Source organism: Anomalospiza imberbis, chromosome 6 (assembly GCF_031753505.1).
Source record: "Anomalospiza imberbis isolate Cuckoo-Finch-1a 21T00152 chromosome 6, ASM3175350v1, whole genome shotgun sequence".
NCBI classification, from domain to species: Eukaryota; Metazoa; Chordata; class Aves; order Passeriformes; family Viduidae; genus Anomalospiza; species Anomalospiza imberbis.
The window spans coordinates 39,571,187-39,582,029 of NC_089686.1; the positions used below are offsets into that span (position 1 = coordinate 39,571,187).

Below are 10,843 nucleotides of genomic sequence, written 5' to 3' on the forward strand. Positions count from 1 at the left end.
GAAAACCGAGAGGTTTTGTTTTGACCATATTATATTAATGGCAGTATTTTAAAGAATGTTACAGAAGAATAAACTAAGAGGCAGGTATCTTGGAAAATGAGAAAAATCTTCTTTAGGAGAAGAAACAGTCACAAATCTGAACAAATTATCCATGTGGAGAGCTGAAGGTGTTATGACAAGGAATTCAGTGCAGTGGCAGTGGGGTGCAGAGGAGCAGAATGCTTTGAATGCAAATTGCCTGTATATGGCAAGGTGGGAAAAGGGAAAGAGGAACTTGGGGTATCTTCATTTGTAGGACTGGATCAATTCACAATAATTACCAGAAGGAGTTAAACATTTTCTGGGGTTAAAGTGAATCAGAATCTGCACACCATGTGCTGGAAATTCCCTAAATGATTTCAGTGGTCATTAAGAAAAGGGAAATGGTTCTTTTCTGAGTAGGAGATGATAGGAGACAGAGGAGTAGACACCAAAACAGAGCCATGGCTGGGTATTTATAACTCAGATTACAGGACTCCTGCCAGCTGAGAAGGGGACAAACTTTCTCAATGGCTTTTTCTGTTCAGTGGGGGTCTTTTTGGTAACCACTGTGACCCTCTGTGACTAATAACACAAGAGGCTGAGATACTTACAATTCTATTAGAAATACTACATGCAGTTATGTACAGCATGGGCAAATACAGGTAAAGCTGCTGATAAAATATGCTCTGCTGATGAATGAAGCTTCAACTCTTCTGCAGTGACCTTATTCTCACTCCCATGCCCCTGGACTTACTCAAGTTTCTTGTCTCTTCAGTCACAGACCTCACCCATATACAAGGCCTTTAAAATTCAATTAAAGTACTGGATTGTGTATTTTAAACAGTGACAAAATTTAACAAAGTTTACAATTGCAGCATGATGTCACCAAAGTTGTTGTTTTCCTTTAATTCAGTAATACAGAATAAACTTAGTTTAACCGGGAAAAGTATTGTGTTTAGACCCATAATTTCCAGTCAGTATTTAGGGATTTTTCAGCTCACGGTCTGTAGGACTTTGCAAGTCAATGAAACATTTCTGTGGAATCTGAGAAAAATATAAAAAATAACACTCTTATCAGTGGGCTTAAGCTGGCCATGTAAACTGCACACATGGTTGCACCTACATAGATGAAGTTTAGAGATCTACAAATAAAAATATTTTTTAAGTCTGAAACCTCTTTCATTTATTTTCTTTGTATGCCTTTTCTTCTGAGTACCATTTGTCTCCAGCTAAGATCTTGTCATCATCCCCCAGTAGGATCTCTTCTGTGGTGAGAAAAACTAGAACATGTCTGTCCCAAAAGCTTCTCCAGTGAACCAATGGCAAAGTTTGTCACTGGAGTAGCAGGCAGAGTACAAAGACTTCAGGAGTGCTGGTGCTGTTTATCTCATTACCCCAACCCATGGTGTTTCCTCAGTCCTGCTCCTGCTCCTTCCTCTTGCTTCTGCCTGCTTTGCTAGGAATCTCTCCCTGATGCCATGACTAAAGAAAGCTTTTTCACTGTTTCATTCCTAATCATTCCTGTAATCTTAATTTTTCTGAACAGCGTTCTACCCACCTATCCACCCTGTCTCTGGTGGAGACTGAGGTGTCTGCTGTCTGAGGAATTTTAAAGATTCCTCAAAAAGGAAAATTTTAATATTGCTTTTTGTTCCACAGCAATTGTTCTGGTCATGACATCACTTTGCATGCTTAGTGCAGATTCCTGTCAACCTAGAATCACCCAGTACTACTGCCCACCCTGCCACAGTTTAGCCTTCCAGAGGCTGTCACTTTGTGCAGAAGTTTTTACTATGTATTTAGGAGATTTCATTTCCACTTTTAGCTTATGCTGCATAACTTTGTATATTTAGTGGAAAATTCTGCTTTGAACTGAATTTTTTTCAATATACAGAGCATTTTGAGTGTTTTGGAATCAAAACTATGGTGGTGGGTACAGAATTTAGAGCAAATCCGGCCTGAAATGAAACACAAACCCACAGCAGTAGCTGCGGGACTGAGCTCACCATGAAGTTTCCAAACAAGCTGACAGCAGTAGGAATCGTGGTTTATAAAAAGCTGCCAGCAGTGCTGAGCTGGTGAAGAGAAAGAGGAAGCTACAACGGGAAAGAGAAAAACATCACAACCAAAGGCAACTTCACTTCTCTGCCTTTACTGTTTTTAAATAGATTTGGCTCTAAGTTGCTGTTGAGGGTGCTGTGAAATTTTACAAACTGATCCTCACAATATTTATCCCTTTCTGAATACCACCTGCAAATCACACCCAGATTCAAGGGGACTCCTCTGTGTTTTTATGCATAGGTGTGAGAATCTAAGTTTGTGAGTAGGAATACACACCATGTTACTGAGGCTATTGCTCAACAGCATGCCAGTAAATAGAAGTTTACTAGAACAGCTTTTGCCATTTCATTCCCCCTTTGCACGATTTGCTGAGCTGTTCTCCTGAGATTGTTTCCTGATGTTTACATCCACTTCATTCTGTGGATTAACTTGATTATTCTTCTTGTCCTATGAAATGTTAAAAACTGCTTCTCATTCTCAAACCACCAGTATCAGAAAATCATCTAAGGCACTACTGACCGAATTGTCTTGCATTGGGTGTGGGGACTGTGGGAAGGTGGTCTTGAAGAGCTCATGTTGGGAGTGGGACACAGGCTTACTACTTCCACTTTGGTTGCTACAAGTGCTAAGCTAGGTGATGGAAGATATGCTGCATCAAAGTGGGAGAGTAAAAGGTAAACTCAGAAAGATGAGAAATAATGTGAGAAAGGCTGATGCTTAAAATTAGTTGCATTAGTGACTCCTTTGTTTTGGGCCATTCTGGGTTCATATCTTTGATTCTGTGTATTTTAGTTGAGATGGGATTGACTTTTTGTAGAGCTAGCCAAAAGAAAACATTGCAGAGGGAAAGATCTTAGGGGCTTTGCAGGTGAACTGCATTTTGTGTTACACTGTATAGTTCTTGAAAGAAGGACCTGGCAGGGTCTCTCTGCATGTTTACTGCTCTGAATCTGAACACAAAGAATCAAAACAAAAGCCATACAAAGATGTCAGAGTCTGTTTTTAGTGGCTGTGCTAGTCCTAGAGAGAGGGCTGCCATTGGCATGCCCTGGAAGAATTGGTCATGATCCGTGAGGATAAACTGAGCACAATCAATCTGCAATCAGTTTGTCAGTGGGAGGTAAAAGGTAGCAACAGAACACATGACTCTTGTGATTTCCCAGCAGCTAAAATGCTGAGCATATTTGAAAAAGGGTTAAGTGCACAAAAATCATAATAATTATTTCTTTTCCCTCATCATTGCTTTTTGGCTCCAAATGGATGAGTACATGTTCTTGCAGGGCCTGAGGAATCAGTATACACCAAGGTGTTTTTAGCTCTGATGCCAGAGCCCTTTATATTTAGCAAACAGCTAGGAGTGTGTACTGGGATTTGTAGTGATTTTTTTCTTATTCTTGCTGAAATATTAACATCAAATCTTCAAGAGAGTCAACACTAAAATTACTTCTTTTCACAAGCTAACTCTTGGTGATGTAAGAATGGCCTAATAAAAAATTATTATCTTCCTCAGAATCTCCTTCAGAGAACAGTCCCCATTTTCTCCATTCCCATTTTGTTGGAGGTCAGAAGAGACCAGGCTTTTCTTCACATCCAGTTTGTGCAGGCTTGGAGAGAGACACTGTGTAGTTCCCCTTCCATCCAACAAATACACTTAATTCTTCTACAATGTGCACAGGCCTGGGATCACTCCCAGCTGCCTTTCACCTATCATGGAAAGAAAGTTTCTTAAATATTTTTCTGTTTATTCTCCTGATCCTATCTGTTCTTAAAAAGATCAAACTGAATGCAGTTGTACTTACTCATAAAACTGTCGTAGTTGAGACGGAGACAACACAAAGCAACACACTCCATTTTCAGAAGGCTTTAAACCTGTTTTTATTATAGCATGCATGCTTTTTATACATTCCTACAAAACTCATAAGTGTACACTTTACTCATTGGTAACGAAAGACAAAGTGCTTGTTGGAATAGGCAGTCACAGGTTTCTCTTATTTATCCTTCTTTCTTTCTTGGTTTCTATGTCAATGACCTTGGTAGGAAATTCTTTCAGGGGTAAAAATGGATCCTCTTATCAAACTTCTCTATGGCTCACAGATGTCACTGTAAAACCCCTTCCACATAAAACCATGATTCCTGAGACAAGGATATTTTACAGATCTTTCAAGGTTGGTCATCATCAATGTCCTAGACAGGCTTTCAAAGAACTAAGGGCAAATTTTTCACCTTGACCACCAAATACTATATCAGGCTTGGTGTTGGGAATGGCACTGATGGAAGGTGCTTGGCTGAAATATGAAAAATAACCCAAATCGGGAAGTCATTACTATGCTGTTTCAACAAAATCAAATGTAAAACATTTTTCAGTGTTTTTTTTTCAATAAAATCTTAATCCATCCTAAATTAATTTTCAAAATCTTTATTCTTTAGACTTTAAACAATCAAGACTTAAATTTTGAAACTAAATATCTTAGCCTGTAGTTCTAAATTTAAAAGGCATTACATTTTTATTAAACCTGATTTGTGCTTATTTTCCTATAGAGAACCACCTCCAATTTGGAAATCTGATGAATGGAATTTGTCAAATCTGTGATAGTCTGTTTATTTACCACTTTTTCATTAAAACATTGTTTATTGTTGCTGTCACTCCAGAAAAGGCAAGATGTCCAAACATAATTTCTCTTGACAGATCCTCCTTATAGTGTCATCTTGTGACAATAGGGCCTCAAAAAAGAGTAACTAAAATAATGAATAATTTAAATGTCAGGGAGTTTACAGGGATTTTGCTCTAAACTTAATTCCTATGTGTGAGGACACTAAACACTCACCATAGCCAATAAGGGCCTTCTATTCTCAGAATAAGACCACATAGTTTAGAGGGCCCACAGTCAGACCCCAGAATGCAGCAGCACCTTCAAGATCCTCCAGATAAACAGGTACACCTGGGCACTAAGACACTAAAAAGAAACTTCAGCTCAGCCACGGGCCTGCCATGCCACCGTATGCCACAAACCTCCCCCAGGCATCAGTTTGAAGATTGCTGCACAGTAATATTTTATTCAGGGAAGACATGCTTTGTGACAGTCTCAACCCTTGAACATTTTCTCACAAATCCTGTCAGCCAGCAGGACCTTCCTCTTCTTTTAGCATTTTAGCACACTCCACTGAGGCTAAAACTGTTTTCTCAGCCTGTCTTAGATGTATTACACTTACATTACATTACTTTGAGTTCTGACTGACAGATTAAATGCCAGATTTTGCAGGAGATATCTTCTAGAATCTGTGGTGGAGTCCTTATCATCTTAGCAGTCAGAAATTGCTAATTTGTCATTAGGGAATCCACCTGGCAACAGTATGAACAAAACATCTGAAATAATTTTAAAGTGATTACGTACTCCTGTGGTTTCTGGTTTTGTGTGCATTGCTCCCCAAGCCTCTTTCTTCCTTCACATTTGTTATGTGCCTTTTACCAATGAGATGTTGGAACATATGGCTATAAAGACAAGGTACTAATTTGCTTCATTTTTCTTCCAGCTGTATAAGGATAAAGTTATAAGGATAAGGACACAGTTCAGTACCAATTATTTGACAAAAAAATTAAGGCCTTTCACACATGCAAGTTTACTACAAATGTATTCTATGCTCACCAGCCTTGCACAGGTGAGGAATATTGTTTGTTACAACAGAATGTCTCTGGATAGTGATAAATCACTAGATTAATTATCTCTAGATTTTCTGCATATGTTTCAGGGGACATAAGGGGACATTTTCTTCATATATTTCATGTTTATTTTATTTGACTGGACTGGAAATGCAAAGTATTTTTTTAGTAATTTCCCTCTAGGTCCAGTTTCTTCAAATTACATAAAAAATATTCAGAAAACAATCAGAAAACATACATTGTAACAATTTTTTAATAAGCTTTGCTACTCCTTTCATATTTTGAATCAGCTTTGGTTGTATCTGTCTCCAACATTTGATTAGGTTCATATATAGAAGGGAGTCAAAGAAGTTTGACCCAGGCCAAGAAGATTTTTTTTAATAGTTTCTTATTATAGTGATGAGAGAATATTACATGTTTTCCCAGTTTGATGAGGAAAGGAACCCAAAAAGCAGGCCTGAAAACAAAATTAAGAACTTTTCTTTTTGAAGTAGTAGTATTTTTTATGGCCCTCTTACATGAGAACAGAAGACCTTGTTCTTCCATATTCCATACCATTTTATCCAAATTAAAAAACTTGTAGATTTGATATAAACACATAGCCTTGATCCTGAGCAGACAAGAGAAGTTACTCGGAAAATGAGTATTGGGCCCTGCATCCCTAATTACTTATTTTTGAATTGTCATCCAGCCCAGCCCTGCAACTTCTCACAAATATGTTCTTTTATGCAGTGACACAAATCTTTTAAATTCTGGAAAATGCTGTCGCCACATTTTTTCCTCTTTAACAGACTTAAGACTTATCTAGCTGATAGCTGCAAGTTCAAGCTTGCGTTTGTGCTTGTGCCTGATGAACACCTAAAGTGTGCTGTGAAAGGACAGGACTGCAGAGTAGCAGTGCCTGTACTCTGCTGATGATTACCTGTATGGGAAAGAGTTAGGTTCTGGAGTGTCCAGCACTGCATATGCATTATTGCCCTAGAATCCCCACATTCCAAGCTTTCCTGCTGCTGTTTCAATTGGTGTTGATCAGTCTGTGTTTATTGAGCCTTGAAAGAAGAGTGGGGTTGTTTTTAGTTAACCTGCTCAGGGGTTTCTGTGGAGAAAAACCATGGACAAGTGCACTGCCTGTTACCATAATGCAATTTAGAGGCTCTTTCTGTAAAAACCTGCTGTTATTTCATGTATGTTCTTGCTGCTGATAATCAGTGGATAAACAACTTTCATAATATGCCTGCAATGCCCCCACCCCCACCCAGCAGCCTGACAGTTGACTTGATGGTTAGCCACGGACTCGTAGCAGCCCTGGGCAGCGAATTTGCAGATTGCAGCCTGCTTTTCAGGCTAGCATGGGCCCTGCCACTCCCAGCGTGTGCTTCCAAAGGGCTGGGCAGGTTCAGCACTCAGGTCTGTAAAGATCTGCTCCCTCACGCAGAGGTTTTGGAGCTACTGCAGAACATCGGTAATTGCAGAGCGATGGGATTTGATCCTCTGTATTAGTGCATTTCCAGAAAACAGTGCAGGACGTTTTTGGAAAGTTAATATCACTCATCATGTCATCCAAACTGATGGGCACTGATATATCCACAGATGACATAACTCTAGAGTTTCTCTTTTTTTACCACCATCCACATTTGGTTTTTTACACCATCCATGTCTTTTACATTTCCTCTCGTGTTCCAAGACATGTCTGCACCTCTCTACACTGCTTCTCCAGTTTGTGAACCCCTCAGCTGAGGTAATAAATAATTGCCCTACAATAACCATGCTAGCCCCATTTTGCTGCAGACTGAGCTGCATGCCAGACTGTCAGAGCTCTGTGCGATTGATGACTGCAGTCATTCTGCTTTTAGAGCCAGGAAGGAAAAATAAATAAATTATCTTGTAGTGCACTATAGACTGATTCTCAGAAATATTTTGCTCAGTCATATGGTAAGGAAACTGGGAAGTGCTCTTTCTTATTTTAGAGTTTTATATGCAAAATCCTGTGTAGATACCACTAAGAAATCTTGATGAGATTTTCAGAAAAAAAATTAATTAAAGGAAGGGATGCTTGAAGGTAGAGTCACTGATATATCTAATGAGGTAGTCTAATATCTAATAAGGTGTCCTCATTGCTTGCATACTCCAGCAGCACCAAGGTCTTCATCCTATGAACTGGCGACTCAGAAACCCTACACTTGAGCTCAGAGAGAGATTCAGATTAAATCAGTGAGTGAAAAGAGGAGAAAGTGAAACGAATGCAGTGTGAGGAGAGGAACTCCAGCTCTTTCATATTCACTTCTCCGTGAAAACTCAAGGCAGGCCCATGACAAGAATTCAGAAAGCAAAGGGATATTCGCCCATATAAAATATTTATGTAAAAGACAGTCTAAGATTGTAAGGCACCAGGCAAGAATAGGACAGTATGAGGGTCCAGGAAGTGGAAAATCAGATGCAAATATTTTCAAGCACTTCAGACAAGGTAGCATGAGGTTCAATAGATGGTCAAAAGCAGAGGTGTTAGCATACAGGTAATGGAATATAAAAGCATTCTTGAGTATGTTAAATGCATCTAGACCAAAGTAAACATTTGACAGTAAGTTGGGTTGAATATACTTTGAGGCATGAGCCTTACAGTGAGATCAAGGAGAAATAACAGAGCCACTTGTTTTAAATACTAGTCTCTGTTCCTTTCTGGGCTGGCTCCAAATATCAAGATTGACCACATATATCTCACCATAAGGGTTCCCCCCAGTCACTCCTTTTACCATCACTCCCTTCAGCCTTAAGAGAGATCTTTTATGGTCTTATTTTCTCACTATCGTCTTCTTTCCATTTTGCATAGGTCTTGTTTGCAAAATGTAGACCCAGGCTGCTTTTGGGCATGGAACTGATGACAAGAGCAATGTATTAAGCCTTTAAACAGTCTGGAGAACGCTGGGGAGTTTGGATATGAACTGAAACAGATTAAGAAAAAATCAGTTTGCCAGAAAGATCTAGTGCTATGATGGATAACAAAGCATAGAGGAAAGGCTGATATTTAAATACATGAATTTAGTGTGTGATAAAATGCATGCTGCCTTGTCTATACAAGATTTCTCAAGCATATTTATTAGCATATATTAGCTAACAGGTGTTAGCCTCAAAATTTCTAGACAATCTAGGGAGTGATATGAGTCTGAAGCTCTAAGTACAGTATTAATTTGACTGCCTTTTTGGTTTTTTGGGGTTTTTTTGGGGTGGTGGTGTTTGCTCTTGCAAGCAGGTTCTTCAAATATTCATTTCAATTTTGAGAATGTGTCCTACTCAGGGAAGCATCTTCTGTGATCCTGGTAATATTACAGTTATTTGTAAACAGTTTTGGGGGAGCTCCCATGTTGATACTAAGGTTTTGATAATAATAACCAGGTAATATTGCACCAGGATACATTTATTCTGCATCTTTTATCTTACAGAAGAAGATTTTTCTTTTGTCAATTTATTTTCTCTTCCTTTCCTGTCTTTTACAAAAGATTTCTCTTCTTTTACTAATAAACTTAATTAGTGTACCTTTGAACCCTTCAATGGTTCTGAATATTCATTTTGTTTTAATGCTTATCAAAACCTGCATAAAAGTAGTTCTGTGTTTCAGTAATCTTTCTGTCCATCTATGGCTACTGACTTGTGGTTTTATTAAAAGTCTCATGATACTTCATGTTTTTCATATTAAAAAATAAAATATTTCTTGTTTTTATTGCAGAGAATAGGATGTAGCTTAGAATATGAGAGTTCAGTGAACAGAGAAAATATATTCCAAAAGTTATATGATTTTTAAACTAATCTCATGATCTGTTGTGGTTTGGCTCTTAATTTTTGACTCTTTGGTCTTCTGGGCATTTCCCACCCTCTTCTCAATGAAAGAGCAGGTAGCCCAAAGCCACTGAGTTAGAGTTCCAACTCTGGAAAGATTCGGGATTTTTCTATAAGAACGGGATGATGATTCATTCTGTGCTCTCACAAGACAATCATGCATCTGCCCCTGTTTCAAAATCAGCAGCCCCGCCAGCTCGTCTCCATCGGCCTTGAGAAAACAGGAAGCAGAACACCACAGGAAGCGGTGCACTCTTACACCCACCCCAAAACTTAGCTGCTGAACTTATTGCAAAATGCTAACAGAATGCTGCAGAGTACACTGAGAAAGAGAGGAGAAATCTGCTGACCTTCGGGTGGCTGTGCAACTCCTGGCTCCAGTTTCTCAGGCCCACAGCCTAACTCAGTCACCAACATGTCCTGTGTCTCTCAGTTTAGATCCCCTATTATAGGATGCTCTTACGCTGAATGCAAAGGCTTTTTCTTAATTATTTTGTTTCATCCCCCAAATTTTATAAAAATGCAATATGAAGCTTCTTGTCTGGAGGGCTGACAGACTGAAAGATAGAAATAGAGAAGGTGGAGAGAACTGTGTGTTGTTGGTCGTGATTAACTGTGTACTCATTTCCTTGGCAACATGGAAGAAATGGGTGTTTTTAGAGGAGAGATTTATCAGTATATCTTGTGATTTGGATGTTTTTCATACTAAAAAAGTAAGATTATTTCTCACACTCATGGTTGCAGAGAACAGAGTGTACCATAAGTTTTCAGAGAATAGAGGTGCTTTCTGCTTATAAAAGGAGGTGCAGGACAGACTGCTCTCAAGTAGGAAACAATTCCTTGGATGTGCTGTGGGGCATGGAGTAGAACTAGGAAAGGCTGAAAAAGAAGAACAGGATTTTCTACAACAGACAAAAGAGACAAAAGATATACAACATGCAAAAATGTTTTCAATTTGAGAGCCATTTTTGTTATTTTTGAGTGCTAAAATAATCTTGAAAATTTATTCTGCAAAGGCAAAGGGGGAAAACGCAAATTTATATACTGGATGATGGGCAAGTAAAATTTTAGTAGAGAATGAGACATTAAAAAAATCAGGATTTCTTAATTAGAGAAGTTGCTTCAAAAGAAGTCCAGTAATAAGAAGGCAGGAAAGGGTCAGGAGTAGAATTTGATGTTAGCTATTTAGACTAGATCCAGTTTTATATTTCTTTTAGATGTTTCAGTTGTCCAATAAATGCAGATTTGAGAATCTGGTCACAGAAACGGAAC

The 10,843-nt window shown here is 38.7% G+C and overlaps 1 long non-coding RNA gene across 1 annotated transcript; it reads right to left on the bottom strand.

Moving 5' to 3' along the window:
- Positions 1–3,896: 3,896 nt before the first annotated feature.
- On the bottom strand, positions 3,897–10,535 carry LOC137475841 (uncharacterized). The gene is made up of 3 exons (XR_011000096.1): positions 9,922–10,535; positions 4,908–5,028; positions 3,897–4,367 (listed from the first exon to the last, which is right to left on the bottom strand). It is a non-coding gene; the product is annotated as an uncharacterized lncRNA (long non-coding RNA).
- Between the last annotated feature and the right edge of the window lie 308 nt (positions 10,536–10,843).